Genomic DNA, 12,888 nt, shown 5'->3' on the forward strand with positions numbered 1-12,888 from the left:
TGATCACTGGACCCCTAAAGCTACCCGAGAACCTATGAGGGGATGCGGCAGCCGCGGCTAGGGATCCTCCCAGACCCACGGAGGCAGCAAGGCCTGCTCCTTCCAGGCCCAGCCCAAGCTGAGGGTGACAAGGTCTCAGTCAGGTAAGAGGCCATCTGGAAAGCAGGGTCAGCACCACCCCTGAGCAGTTTCCATCTCAAACCAGGGGTTCCTCAGTCCCAGCAAGAACTTTCTCTCAAGTCTGAGGCTGTTAAGCCTAAAGCCAATCGGGGCCAAGCCAGAGGGCAGAGCAGGAGCAAGCAGGTGTGTGAGGGGTGGTGCAGAGTCCACTCACCTGTGTCCACTCTGTTCTCATGTCTGGCCCAGGCCCCACCGGGGGTATCAGAGGGGATTAAAGTGGTCTTTGTGAGGGGGCCTGGGGAAGGGTGCCTACGCCCACCAGGAGGGTCAGCGCTGGGCTGAGGGCCACTGTAGCAGGTCCCTCAGTGCATTAAGGGACCCGGCATTGTTCAGCGTGGAGGGAAGAGGCTGCTGAGGAAACCTGGAGACATGGTCATCAAGTCCCTGAGACTTGCCCAGCCCTGAAGAACCCTAGTCCCCATGAGCAGGGGCCAGCCTCAAGGAGGGAAGGCCATGCCATCCCGGGGGAAGTGGGTCACCAAGGCCAGCTGTAGAACACATTTCTCTGGACAGACACCCTACTGCTCCAAAAGGCTTTAAGCACAGGCCAACCCTGGAGGCAGAAGAATGGACCAAATGACTTCTCATGACCCCAGGCCTAAGATTCTAGAACACTCTCTGACACTTCACCCAGAGACCTTCCCCCTGAGTACAACTGAAATCACAGGTCAGACAAGAGAAGAGCAGGCTAAGCCAGTATGTGCTTCAGGAACACTTGGGTGGGGTCTTCAGCTCCACCAGAGCGACCCCTCTGCCCTGACCCACCATTGGAGAGGCAGCCATCTGAGTCTCAAAGGATTGTTTACCCTCTTGGTTTGCCCATAGAATCCAACTCCCCTGGGGTCACATGTAAAGCCTTTAACAGATATCACCTTAGCCATCAGGTAACATCTCAGCAAAAAAATCCATTCAACTATGTGCTCCTTGGGATGGAAAGTGTATCTTGTTCATCCGTGTGTCTGCGACACCTCGCACAGTGCCTGGCACACAACCAATGCTTAATATACACTTAAGCAGCAAGTGAACAAATAAATGATTAGTACCATCAGGCACTGGGGAAGGAGCCAAGTTGTATATGTGTGTACGGGTGTGGGGAGAGCATAAGAAAAAAGAAAGTGGGGATTAATAGATGAGGTGGCCGGGTGAGCCACTATTTCACAATTTAGCCATGAGCTAAGAGTAACCAACCTGTCAAGAACTATCAGGAAGGGGCTTCCCTGGTGGCGCAGTGGTTAAGAATCCGCCTGCCAATGCAGGGGCACGGGTTCGAGCCCTGGTCCGGGAAGATCCCACATTGCCACGGAGCAACTAAGCCCGTGCGCCACAACTACTGAGCCTGCGCTCTAGAGCCCGTGAGCCACAACTACTGAGCCCGCGCGCCTAGACCCCGTGCTCCACAAACAAGAGAAGTCACTGTAATGAGAAGCCCATGCACCGCAACAAAGAGTAGGTGCACAGCAAGGAAGACCCAACACAGCCAAAAATAAATAAATAAAATAAATTTAGAAAATAAAATAACTACCAGGAAAAGCAAAACCTGAGTGATGGTCCCTTGGCCAGTGCAGCCCCAGGCGGGCACTCATCCAATAGAGCCTAGAGGATGGTTACTCTGGAAAAGCACACAGGGCTTCCAGGCGTCAGCCCTCCAGTCACTGAGGCACCATACCAAGGTCCAGGGCTGGAGGCCACATTACCCTCCACCTCACTTCCTCCAGTGTCCTATCTTAAAACTCCTTCTCCAATCTACCTCCGGGAGCAATGTGTGGGGAAAAAGAACTTCTGACTGATGGGTGGGTCTGGGGAAGGGCAGCAAGCCGTGTGCGGACCCAGTGCCGTCACTCTGTTTAAGTACACTGATGAGCCAGGAGACTGCGGCGGCCAGTGCCCTGCCTCTGTGTAAGGCCACCTGCGATTCAGGCATAGTTTCACCCAGACACACACATGCGTAAGGTTTCCTCTGACTATCACACGGAGAGCTATATTTTGAAATTAATAATCAGGTCAGACATTGAGTCAGTAGCCAGAAGTAGGACAGGAAGTGGAAAAAAGTCTACCACTTCCGTGCAGATGTTCTGGGGGCCTGGGGCGGCCCCTCCCATTTCCATGACGTCATGGCTGCCGCGAGGGGCAAATGGGGCACCGTTTGAAGCTCTCCCGCAGAAGCCACATCCTCTGGAAAAAAGAGTTTAAAATTCTGAGTTACAGATAGCATCACCCTAGGCCACGTGCCGCCGGGGCCGGGAAGGCTGGGCCGTTACACCACCACGACCGCAGGTGCGACAGGAAGGCGGTGGGCGAGCTGGGAGGGGCTGGCGGGGCCCTGGCAACGGCACCCACGCCCACAGCAGGCCGGGGAGGTGCTGCACACCCCACTGCGAGAAGCAGCCCCGCCCCGCCTCTCCCACCCCCCCACCAACCCAGCCCGAAGATCAAAGCTTGATCTCACCCGATCACACCCTTTCTTAATACGGGACAGGCCCTCTAGGCTATGTCCGGCCCGCCGTCCCCGGGAGGTGTGGGGTCGCATCCGTCCCCCCTACACACAGCTGGAACTGGTTCTCCGAGGAAGGCCCCCGCTCCAGGTCAGCGCTGAAGTGCAGGGTGATGGCCGTGAAGGACATCTGCCTCTCAGAGGCCAAGGAGACCAGGATTCAGGAGGCCAGGAGATGGGGAGCCGCAGAAGGAGAACCAGAACCTGAGACCCGAAGAACGGCGGTGCTTGGACGTCCTGCTCTGTGGTAGTGTCCCCGGCCACCCACCTGGGGGCAGCAGCACTCCACCAAAGAGGCCTCTTCTCCCTTTTCTGCTTATTCTAAGGAAGGAAAGCCCCCAATGCTTAGGAAAACCTCCTTTCAGAGGAAAATAAAAGGACAGGAGACTTCACTCCAGGAGCCGAGCCCCTGCCCTTTGCCCACCACTGCGTAGGGTTCCGGCCCAAATGATCCTGTCACATCCCTTGGAGGAGAGAGGGTTTAGGGTCTGGCCGGGCAGACAGCAGGGGGCACTACCTGCCCAGGATCACCAGGCTCCCTCATCCAGAGCACTAGAAAGGAGTCCCCCGGGAGGGGCTGGGGGAGCCCCTGGGACACTGGAGAGCCCTCTGGATTCCTAAGCAGGGAGCCTGGGCTGGCGGCCGGGATCCACCACTGCCTCCTGCCCTGGGCAGCTCACTAACCGCCCACAGCCTCAGTTTCCCAGTGGGGTCAGTGCTCTCTCACAGGGCAGTTTAAGAACCAAGGCTCCTCTCACAGTGCATACCTGCCAAGTGCCAGACACAGGCCAGGCCCTGGGGATTCAGCCTCTGTACAAAATACATGACTCCGCACAGATGAAGCTCAAGAACAGGCAAAACTAATCACCAGTGATGGAAATGGGAACAGTGGATGACTCTGGGGTAGAAGGACTGACTGGAAAGGGGCACGAGGGAAGTTTCCAGGTGGTGGAAGTGTACTGCATCTTGATCTGGGTACACAGGTGTATACACGTGTCAAAATGACTCCAACTGCACACGTAAGATTTGTGCATTTTAGCATATGTAAATTATATCTCAATAAAGTACTGTTCCCGTTAACACACACACACACAGTTTCAGCTTAGTAAGCTGAAATGCAAATATAAGGGAATGCCCACAAAGGTGAAGAGATCCTGCGAGTTGAGCTGGATCAAACTGGACCACCACGCTGAGATGAAAGTGGGGCTGATGCTTCGCTAGGCCAGTGCCCAGGTGAGCCTAGGCCTCCCAGCCCCACCAGCGGATGGCCACTTCTCCCCTCACTATGGGCCCAGGAGCTTCTGGTTACACCCTCATGTGCATTTTCTTGCTCCCTCCACGGCTTCCAGCTTCCGGGAGAGCTTGATGGAAGGGAAATGGCAGAACTGGGAGGCACTGGCAAGGCTGTAGCCAATTTTCTGACAAAAGCCAACACTCCTGGCCCCAGAGCACTCCAGGCGGCCCAGACTCCTCTCATTGCAACATCACCGAACACTCTGTCTTCTTATCGCCCCTCTCACCCTCTGGGGGCCTCTCTGCCTTCAAAAGGGCCCCCTTGAGCCCTGGCTGAACATAAGGTCTGAAGGAATGAAGGCAGACCACCCTCCGGCAGGCAGTTTCTCTGGGCAGCCGTCGTCCCAGGCCAGAACACCCTCCATCATTCCAGGGAGGTTTCACCACCTCTGGGAAAAGGTCAGCCCATTCTCCCTGTTTGCTTTGGAAATGCGGGCACACTCCCATTGCGGAGGCAATAGGATCCAGAGGAGAGAGCCCTGCCATTTTCAAATTCTTTTAAAAATCCCACTGAGACGCAGAAAGGGTGCTTGTCTACCCTCTCCCTGAACCGCCCACACAAAATTCAGCCAAGGAGAAAATAAGAAACCATTAGGGGAAGAGCATATAAATGCGAGACAAGGCTGGCAGAACTTCAGAGAGTTTAAGGAGATGAAGGACTGTGGTTCAGAGAGTGGTCAGCAACTGGTCTCCATTTCATGCTTCCAGCCTTGATGGGAAGAAACTGGGTTAACATGAAACAGGTCTTCTTTCCAGTGGAGACAGCAAGACACTATTTTTAGCAAACTCTAGGGCATCCTTGCTTCTTGCTGGCCCAAATTATTCCAGTGATTTACCAAGAGACGGGGGTGGGGCGACATCCTTATCTGGAATCTTTATGAAGAATGTCATGCATCTGTGCAACACCAAAGCAAACATGATCTGGCTTTGACCTTCACAGAAAAGCTAAGCAGTAGGCAGAGTATGATCTCCCCCTTTCACAAATGGGGAAAGAGGTGAAGTGGCTCACTTGCCATCATGGTGAACGAAGCCCACATCAGCACTAGACTCGGTCCCCAGGCTTTCCACCAAGCCCTGTGGACACCAGGCTTTCCACCAAGCCCTGTGGACACCCAAGTCCCAGGTGGTTCCAGATGCAGCCATCACAGAGGAAAGAGCAGGAAAAGACGAGGTCTCAGGACCCCCTCCCAAGACCGGTGTCTTATATTCTGCCTGCATGTCCCTTCCCTCTTCCATGACTCTGCCCCTCTTTGATCACTCTTTAGGATTACAGAAGAATGGCAAAACAGAGGCCGGTACATTTAGGAGACACTCCTTCAGTAAATGTTGATGTTAGTCATCTCCTGAGGGAATACTTTCTGCACAAGCAAACTCCACTACTCAATCATATGGCAACAAGAGTTAGTAAAGTAATACCTAGATACACTCCGGCCAGCCAGTCCGATGGCTGATTCTTACTCAGCTGTCAGATTTCAGCCTAAATGTCTCCTACTTAGAGAGGCCTTTCCTGACCACTGTGTCTGAGCAGCTCCCTCCCCATCTCCACTCATGATCACTTCATACAGTTTATGCCCTTCACTCCACTTCATAACAACACGATTCTATTTATGTGCTAATTTGGCTCTCTTCCCAACTCGAATGTAAGGCTCAGAAAGGGAAGTGCCTTGTCTGTTCTGATCACCTCTGCATGGCCAGTGCCTGGCAGAGCAGGCGCACAAATATTTTTTAACTAAATGATGGAGTAATAGAAAGGAGGCGCTTCCCCACCAGATGTCTCTTATTAACACCCTGAAAGTAGATGGGGTAAAACGTCGATGAGGGCTTCCCTGGTGGCACAGTGGTTAAGAATCTGCCTGCCAATGCAGGGGACACAGGTTCGAGTCCTGGTCCGGGAAGATCCCACATGCCGCGGAGCAACTAAGCCCGTGCGCCACAACTACTGAGGCTGTGCTCTAGAGCCCGAGAGCCACAACTACTGAGCCCGAGTGCCACAACTGCTGAAGCCTGCGTGCCTAGAGCCCGTGCTCCGCAACAAGAGAAGCCACCGCAACGAGAAGCCCGCGCACTGCAACAGAGAGTAGCCCCCGCTCACCGCAACTAGAGAAAAGCCCACGGGCAGCAACGAAGACACAACGCAGTCAAAAATAAATAAATAAAATAAATAAATTTTTAATAAATAAAACGTCGATGATTGTTGAAGCTGAATGTTGGGTATCTGCAAGTTTATCTCGTGTGTGTGTGTGTGTGTGTGTGTGTGTGTGTGTGAAATAAAAAATTTAAAAACAAAGTTGTTCATCCCTGGGATGAAAAAGGCAGAGCAGATCTGAATAGCAGACCCTAGGGATGTCTCTAGGGACATCTAGGGAGTCCCTCAGGATGTCTCTCTCCAGAGAAAGAGGAAGACCTGACGTTGGCCACCACAGTCCTTTAGCAGAAAGCCAGTAAAACTGGACGTGCAGCTGAGGGAGAAAAGCAGTATGTGTGGACAGTTCTCCGTGTTTCTGACAACTGCTCTGAGGGTACATTTGTAGAGCAGTTGCATTAACAAGGTACTTTCACTTACGTTTTGTTGGAACAACAGTGTGAAGTATTATTATCCCCATGCTTGTTATATTATTTATCTCACTCAGAGCCTAATCCAAATGCTTTGGAATCAGACAGAAATAAGATTCAAAACCTAACACTACAGTCTGAGCTTCCATTTCCTCATCTGGAAGAGGAGAATACCACCTCCCTCCTCATGGGATTACAGGTAAACATAAATAACAGAAGGACACTTAATACCATGCCACACATATGGTAGGCCCTCAGTGGTAGCTACTCATTCCTGGACCAAAGTTGTGCCTTATCTTTGGTAATCCCACACCTGCCCTATGTAGCACGGTGCCTGGGTGCCTAATTATTGGCTAAATTTTAGAGTCAAAACAAAAGGTCCACAGAAGGTCAACAGGCTGTAAGTGGCAGAACAGGTCCTTGAATCCAACACCTTCAGGGCAAGCAAAGTGCTTTCGGCAGCACCGGGCTACCTATCTAAGGTCTTGAAAAATACACCTCTTTTTCATCCCATTGACAGAAGTTTTGCATAAGCTTGAACCCACCTATTAATTGAACCTAAGCAAAATATTTTCTTTAGTTCCTCAGAAGTCCTCCTCTTTTTTTCTCATTCCCTCGTCTAAGATCCTTGTTCTGTGAAGTGTTGTTTCCTCACGCAGGAAAAAGCCATTTTTAATATTTGCTAAATGTTTTGAAATTAACTGTAGTTAGAAAGTTATACAGCACTCAAACTTCAGAAGCCCAGAGCCGCAAGCCAAGATGGGAGGACACAGTCACACTGAGTTTGTACACGAGCTCCCCAGCCCCTGGTAACCACCAGGGCTAGTTCACTGAGCCTCCAAAACCAGAGAGCAGGCCTCTCTGACGGCCCCAAGTATGTTCAACCATCATAACAAAAGTGTTTTGAAGCCTAAGATGAAAGGATGTGATCAAAGAGGCCAAAGGTATTGGCTGCTAAAAGAAGAAAACACACGAGATGGTTTCCATGTGATAGGGGGCAGGAAATGTGTGGGCAGGAGGTGCTGAGGGCCAGGCTTCCAGCCACTGCAAAGAATGGCAGGGAACAGACCATGTACAGTGGTGTGGCAAATGGCCCCCGGCCCCACAAAAGAGCACAGAAAATAAACCCACCCCGTAAAGATGCTGAGCTAGAGGCAGCAGCAAATGCTACAATATAGCTCACCCTGTGCCGTAGTACTCAAAATCCACTCTTGCAGCATGCTACACTGGGCACCCAGGACAGGCACCATCACAACACAGCCAGTGGGTATTAAGAAAGATCCAGGGACTTCCCTGGTGGCACAGTGGTTAAGAGTCCGCCTGCCAATGCAGGGGACACGGGTTCGAGCCCTGGTCCAGGAAGATCCCACATGCCACGGAGCAACTAAGCCCGTGCGCCACTACTGAGCCTGGGCTCTAGAGCCCACGAGCCACAACTCCTGAGCCCACGTGCCACAACTACTGAAGCCCATGCACCTGGAGCCTGTGCTCTGCAACAAGAGAAGCCACCGCAATGAGAAGCCCGCACACCACCACGAAGAGTAGCCCCGGCTCGCAGCAACTGGAGAAAGCCCGCATGCAGCAATGAAGACCCAACACAGCCAAAAATAAACAAATAAATAAAATTAAAAAAAAAAAAAAAAAAAAGAACCAGACTGGAAGATGCATCAAATGAAAAGATTACCCATCCTGATTTAGTGCTTCGTATCTACCATGTCTTTAGTTACTTCAGCTAAAAAAAAAACAAACAAAAAACAAAAAACACACATAAGAATCAGAAACTCTGAGACTTCCCTGGCCGTCCAGTGGTTAAGACTCCACCCTTCCAATGCAGGGGGTGTGGGTTCGATCCCTGGTTGGGAACTAAGATCCCGCATGCCACACAGCGCAGCCAAAAAAAAAAATCAGAAACTCAATTGGTGGTTGGGGGGCAGTAGTAATGCAGTTTTTAAACTTGAATCATTTCACAGGTAATTCTCCTACATGTAGAGTTGAGAACCACTGAACAAGTGAACAGAAGACTAAAAATGAGTTGTAATGAGCTTTTAACTAAATTTAAACTCAAGACTCCAAAAGCTGTCTATAGGCTTCTGCCTTATCGCAAATGGTGAAAAGACACACCAAAGATGAAGGTTTCCCACTGGCTTGGGTAAATCACCTCTGAGATAACAGCTAACCCAATTAAGTGGGAGCTTAGTATCTACCCCATATATCTCAAGGTCACTGACATACATTAAAGTTTGTATATTAAAGGCTCTGAAAACTGTAATGTCTTCCTTGACAAAATTATCACTATTATTCCCAGTTTTCCACCCATTTATCTTGAAGTTCAGATGCTTTTCTTATTCAAAATACCTGTTTACCAATCTACACTAAAAATAATTCATAAGCCTCCTGATAAAGGTACAAATGTGTACATAAAAGTTTTTTTTTATTTACATCTTTATTAGAGTATAACCTCTTTACAATGGTGTGTTAGTTTCTGCTTTATGAATCAGTTATACATATACCTATGTCCCCATATCTCTTCCCTCTTGCGTCTCCCTCCCTCCCACCCTCCCTATCCCACCCCTCTAGGTGGTCACAAAGCACCAAGCTGATCTCCCTGTGCTATGCGGCTGCTTCCCACTAGCTATCTATTTTACGTTTGGTAGTGTATATGTGTCCACGCCACTCTCTCACTTTGTCCCAGCTTACCCTTCCCCCTCCCCGTATCCTCAAGTCCATTCTCTAGGAGGTCTGCGTCTTTATTCCCGTCTTGCCCCTAGGTTCTTCATGATTTTTTTTTTTTTTAAGATTCCATATATATGTGTTAACAGACGGTATTTGTTTTTCTCTTTCTGACTTACTTCACTCTGTATGACAGACTCTAGGTCCATCCACCTCACTACAAATAACTCAATTTTGTTTCTTTTTATGGCTGAGAAAATGTGTACATAAAAGTTTTAAAGCATATTCAATTACTCAGTCATCGTTTAGTGAACTAGCATCCCTCGGAATGGCAAACCATGGCCCAAGCACCAACAGCTTGCTTTTGTGAATAAAGTTTTACTGGAACATTGCCAGGCCATTCATTTAAGAAAAAGCTTGCCGACTCTTAATCTAGAGCTACTTGCAAACTTTTAGTGTGTATCAGAGTTACATGGAGAGCTAAGAAACACAGAGGTCCAAGTTCATTACCAAGTTCCCAGGTAATTGTGAGATACACCAAAATTTGAGAACCCCTGCTCTGGATGGGTGCTTCTCAAACTTGAATATGAACATGAATCACCTGCTGACCACGTTAAAACAAAGATTCTGCTTCAGGAGGGTCTGGGGTGGGCTTGAGAGTCTCTTTTTCAAATAAGCTCCTAGGTTATGTCAATACTGCTGGTCAACAGGCTACGTTTTGCATAGCAAGAATCCCGAGCATCACATCTCCAATTTGGCTGCACGTTAGAATCTCCCGGCTAGTGGTACAAAGTGCAGATGCCACCCCCGAAGATTTGTATTTAATTGGTCTGGGGTGTGCCCTGGGCATTGAGATTTCGTTTTTAAGTTCCCCAAGCGATTCTAATGTGCAGCCAAGTTGGGAAACCTCTAGAGCACAACTCACCATCTCAGCAGTCAGCTAAATTTAAATAGTGGAATCCTCAACATAGCTTATTTCCTGTACATAGCACCCAAGATGGAAATAGGGCTGCTACCACAATACATATAAATATGTCTAGACTTCAGCCAGCAGACCTATTGTTCCACCCAAGTGTGTCATGAACTCTGATCTTAAGCAAGTTATAAATCGGAGCTTCAATTTCTTCGTCTATCTAATGAGGATTGGAACCCCTGAGATAATGGTAAGAACAAAATGAGAGAACATTTGTGAAGGTGGTTGGAAAGTAGTGTCTCCTATAAATAAGCATATATACAAACCCCACTTTTGGCACTCTTCTTACACGGTCTAAGAGATACATATTTCACTTTTCACCACTACATCACGTTGAAACAGATATAAATGGGGAAGCACACACTTTTCTCACAAAGTGCTTAATGATGCAGTTCGAGGAAGCATTGTGTCATAAGAGCGGAACCACCCGCAACAATTGAAGGATTAGTAAGGGATTACCAGCTCCAGGGAAAAGACAAAGGACTGTGGTTTCCCAGGGTTGTCAGCCCCGCCTTTTGTCATTAACTTCAAATACACTTAATGAAAACGTGGAGGCAGTTTCACAGTTGCAACTTATCAACTCCTAAAGCGCTCTGCACAGCGGATTGAAGGGAAAAAAAGGACATTCATACCAATAAAGAATAAAAACAAAAAACAGAGCCAGAGGCAGAGGAAGGAGTGGCATGGAGCTTTTTAATTTGGAAGGCAAAAAGGTTACACTTCATGGAAGGCAGAGGCTGTGCTAATAAATGCTCATTACAAAGTTGTTCTGACACGGAAGCCTGGGAACTCTCTGGGCTCTCCAACCGCAACCCAAATCAGTCGGTAGTAAGCACAAATCTGAAGAAAATCCGTGTGTCCAACAAACTGCCATCTCAAGAGCTCTTCTTATCCAGGGGAAATCAAAAAGTGAACCTTTAAGAAAGAAGCAGAAAGGTAAGAAGAGATACTCAAGGTTTCTAAAAATGTTTTGTGATATGCTACAGACAGGGTCTCGAATTCTTCGATCTAAATTCTAAACCCGTAAAGACAAAGGCAGTTACGGGGTTCCCAAATTCTGGACAGCATTTAAGCCAGGTTAGAACAACCAGAATAAAGCAAATTTTGGCACTGAACATTTTATAGAGGTATCCATAAAAATTAATGCTCAAATCTGAATTCCAAGCACACGAAGGCATAACTCACTCGGAACTGTAGCTGTGGGTTCTAACGCCACCTCTGCAATTAATTAGCTGCACGACTTTACGTAAGTCACTCTGACCTCTCTGATCCACAAACCCTCTTTGTGGTGAGAGGATTGCAACTTAGCCTAAAGAGCTTTTCTGGATTTAGAAAGCTTACAAAGCACTAACTTCCAGTTTGGGGGGTGGGGTAGGGGGAGTGGAAGAAGGAAGAATTCGAAAGAAAGTAGAGAAAGATTCCCAATCTCAGATTTAACGAAGGACCAAAACAGAAGAAATCATTTTGTTTTCACTTAACAGTAAGATTATTTTTGGCAAGAAGGAGGTGGAGAGTAACCCCAAGAGAAGAGGCCACACAGCTGCCAGTCAGATGGGACTGACGGTAAGCTGTGAGGTGGAGCCCAGCTCTGCCCCGTAAACACCGACTTCCCTTCTCACTTCTCACGCCTCTAGGAGGGCTGCCCACCTGCTGTGCTCCAACACGGTGTGGCCAGAGGTGACCCCTTGGCCCTACGGGCCCCAATGTCCCCAGCCACAAGCAGCCCATTTTCCTGCAGTGTGCCATAAAAATATTGTCATCTTCTATGTGCGAAGATGAGAAAGGTTGGGAAACACTATGTTTCAGAAGAGCTGGGCTACGCCAGTAGGTGAAAGGGCACCACTTTATTTTGTGCATTGGTTCAGGTGACCTGGAGATTCTAGCATCAGAGTTTAGAGGAAAGATCTTAGACTTCTAGCCAGATTGCTTTTATTCCACTAACAATGAAAGAGAAATGCTACATAATTGCAGAACATTCCTGCATCAGTGGAATTATGAGAAATATGTAAAACAAAGAGCAAAAGCAGGGAGCAAAAGTGATCACAGTGCCAAATAAGAACAAACACACCTATTAAAACTAACCTATTCACTCCATCAAATGTCTTAAAGCAAACTCTCTGACAACAGACTATGAACTAATACGACACATCAGTTCTAACCGCCAAAGTGAGAGAGGAATAGAGCACAGGGCCACTTCAGTGAAGAGCCTGACACAATGAGAATTATAAAAGAAATCCTCGTTCAGTACAAAAGTCAAGTTTTGAGATCCTACGACAATAAAACATCTTAATTTAAGACACTGGGATTGGTCCAACTAAAAGGCAAAAAATGACTCATGAGAGTAAATCTCTTTGACAATGGTTTTCAGAAAATCCCTATTTACATAGATCTGCTCCTTTCTTTTAAGGCAAAAATATATCTACCAGACAGTACTCTAAAAGCAGAGGTTCTAGGAGTCTTTGAAATATTAGCTCAACAAAATTGGACTATTCACCAGCTCAGAAGAATGATTTCAACTGTTAACCAGGGGATAAAGGTTTCAAGAAACTGACAAATAAAATTTCCTCCCCTGATATCAAGACATGCAAAGTGGAAGACACCTACTGAGAAGAGTTAGCATGACTTCTTCAGTCTATTCACCAAGCAGGAAAGACAGCACCATTCGATCAGCCTGTTCTCATCATCTTAAGAGAAAGCAAGGCACAACACAAAGAACTGTTAAAAAGAA

General features: G+C 48.2%; 1 protein-coding gene across 2 annotated transcripts in view; it reads right to left on the bottom strand.

The window, feature by feature from the left end:
- The window catches only part of DAD1 (defender against cell death 1), a 55,775-nt gene that overhangs the window by 23,905 nt on the left and 18,982 nt on the right, over positions 1 to 12,888 (bottom strand). Inside the window, exon 3 of one of the 2 annotated variants that reach the window (XM_059913827.1) lies at positions 10,834 to 11,075. The exons of the other annotated variant lie outside the window; for it this stretch is intronic. The gene's annotated coding sequence lies outside the window, so the exon portion shown is untranslated. Of the gene's footprint in view, positions 1 to 10,833; positions 11,076 to 12,888 lie in introns of those variants that run through there. 2 annotated transcript variants of the gene reach the window in all.

Source organism: Balaenoptera ricei, chromosome 2 (genome assembly GCF_028023285.1).
Source record: "Balaenoptera ricei isolate mBalRic1 chromosome 2, mBalRic1.hap2, whole genome shotgun sequence".
Classification (NCBI taxonomy): Eukaryota; Metazoa; Chordata; class Mammalia; order Artiodactyla; family Balaenopteridae; genus Balaenoptera; species Balaenoptera ricei.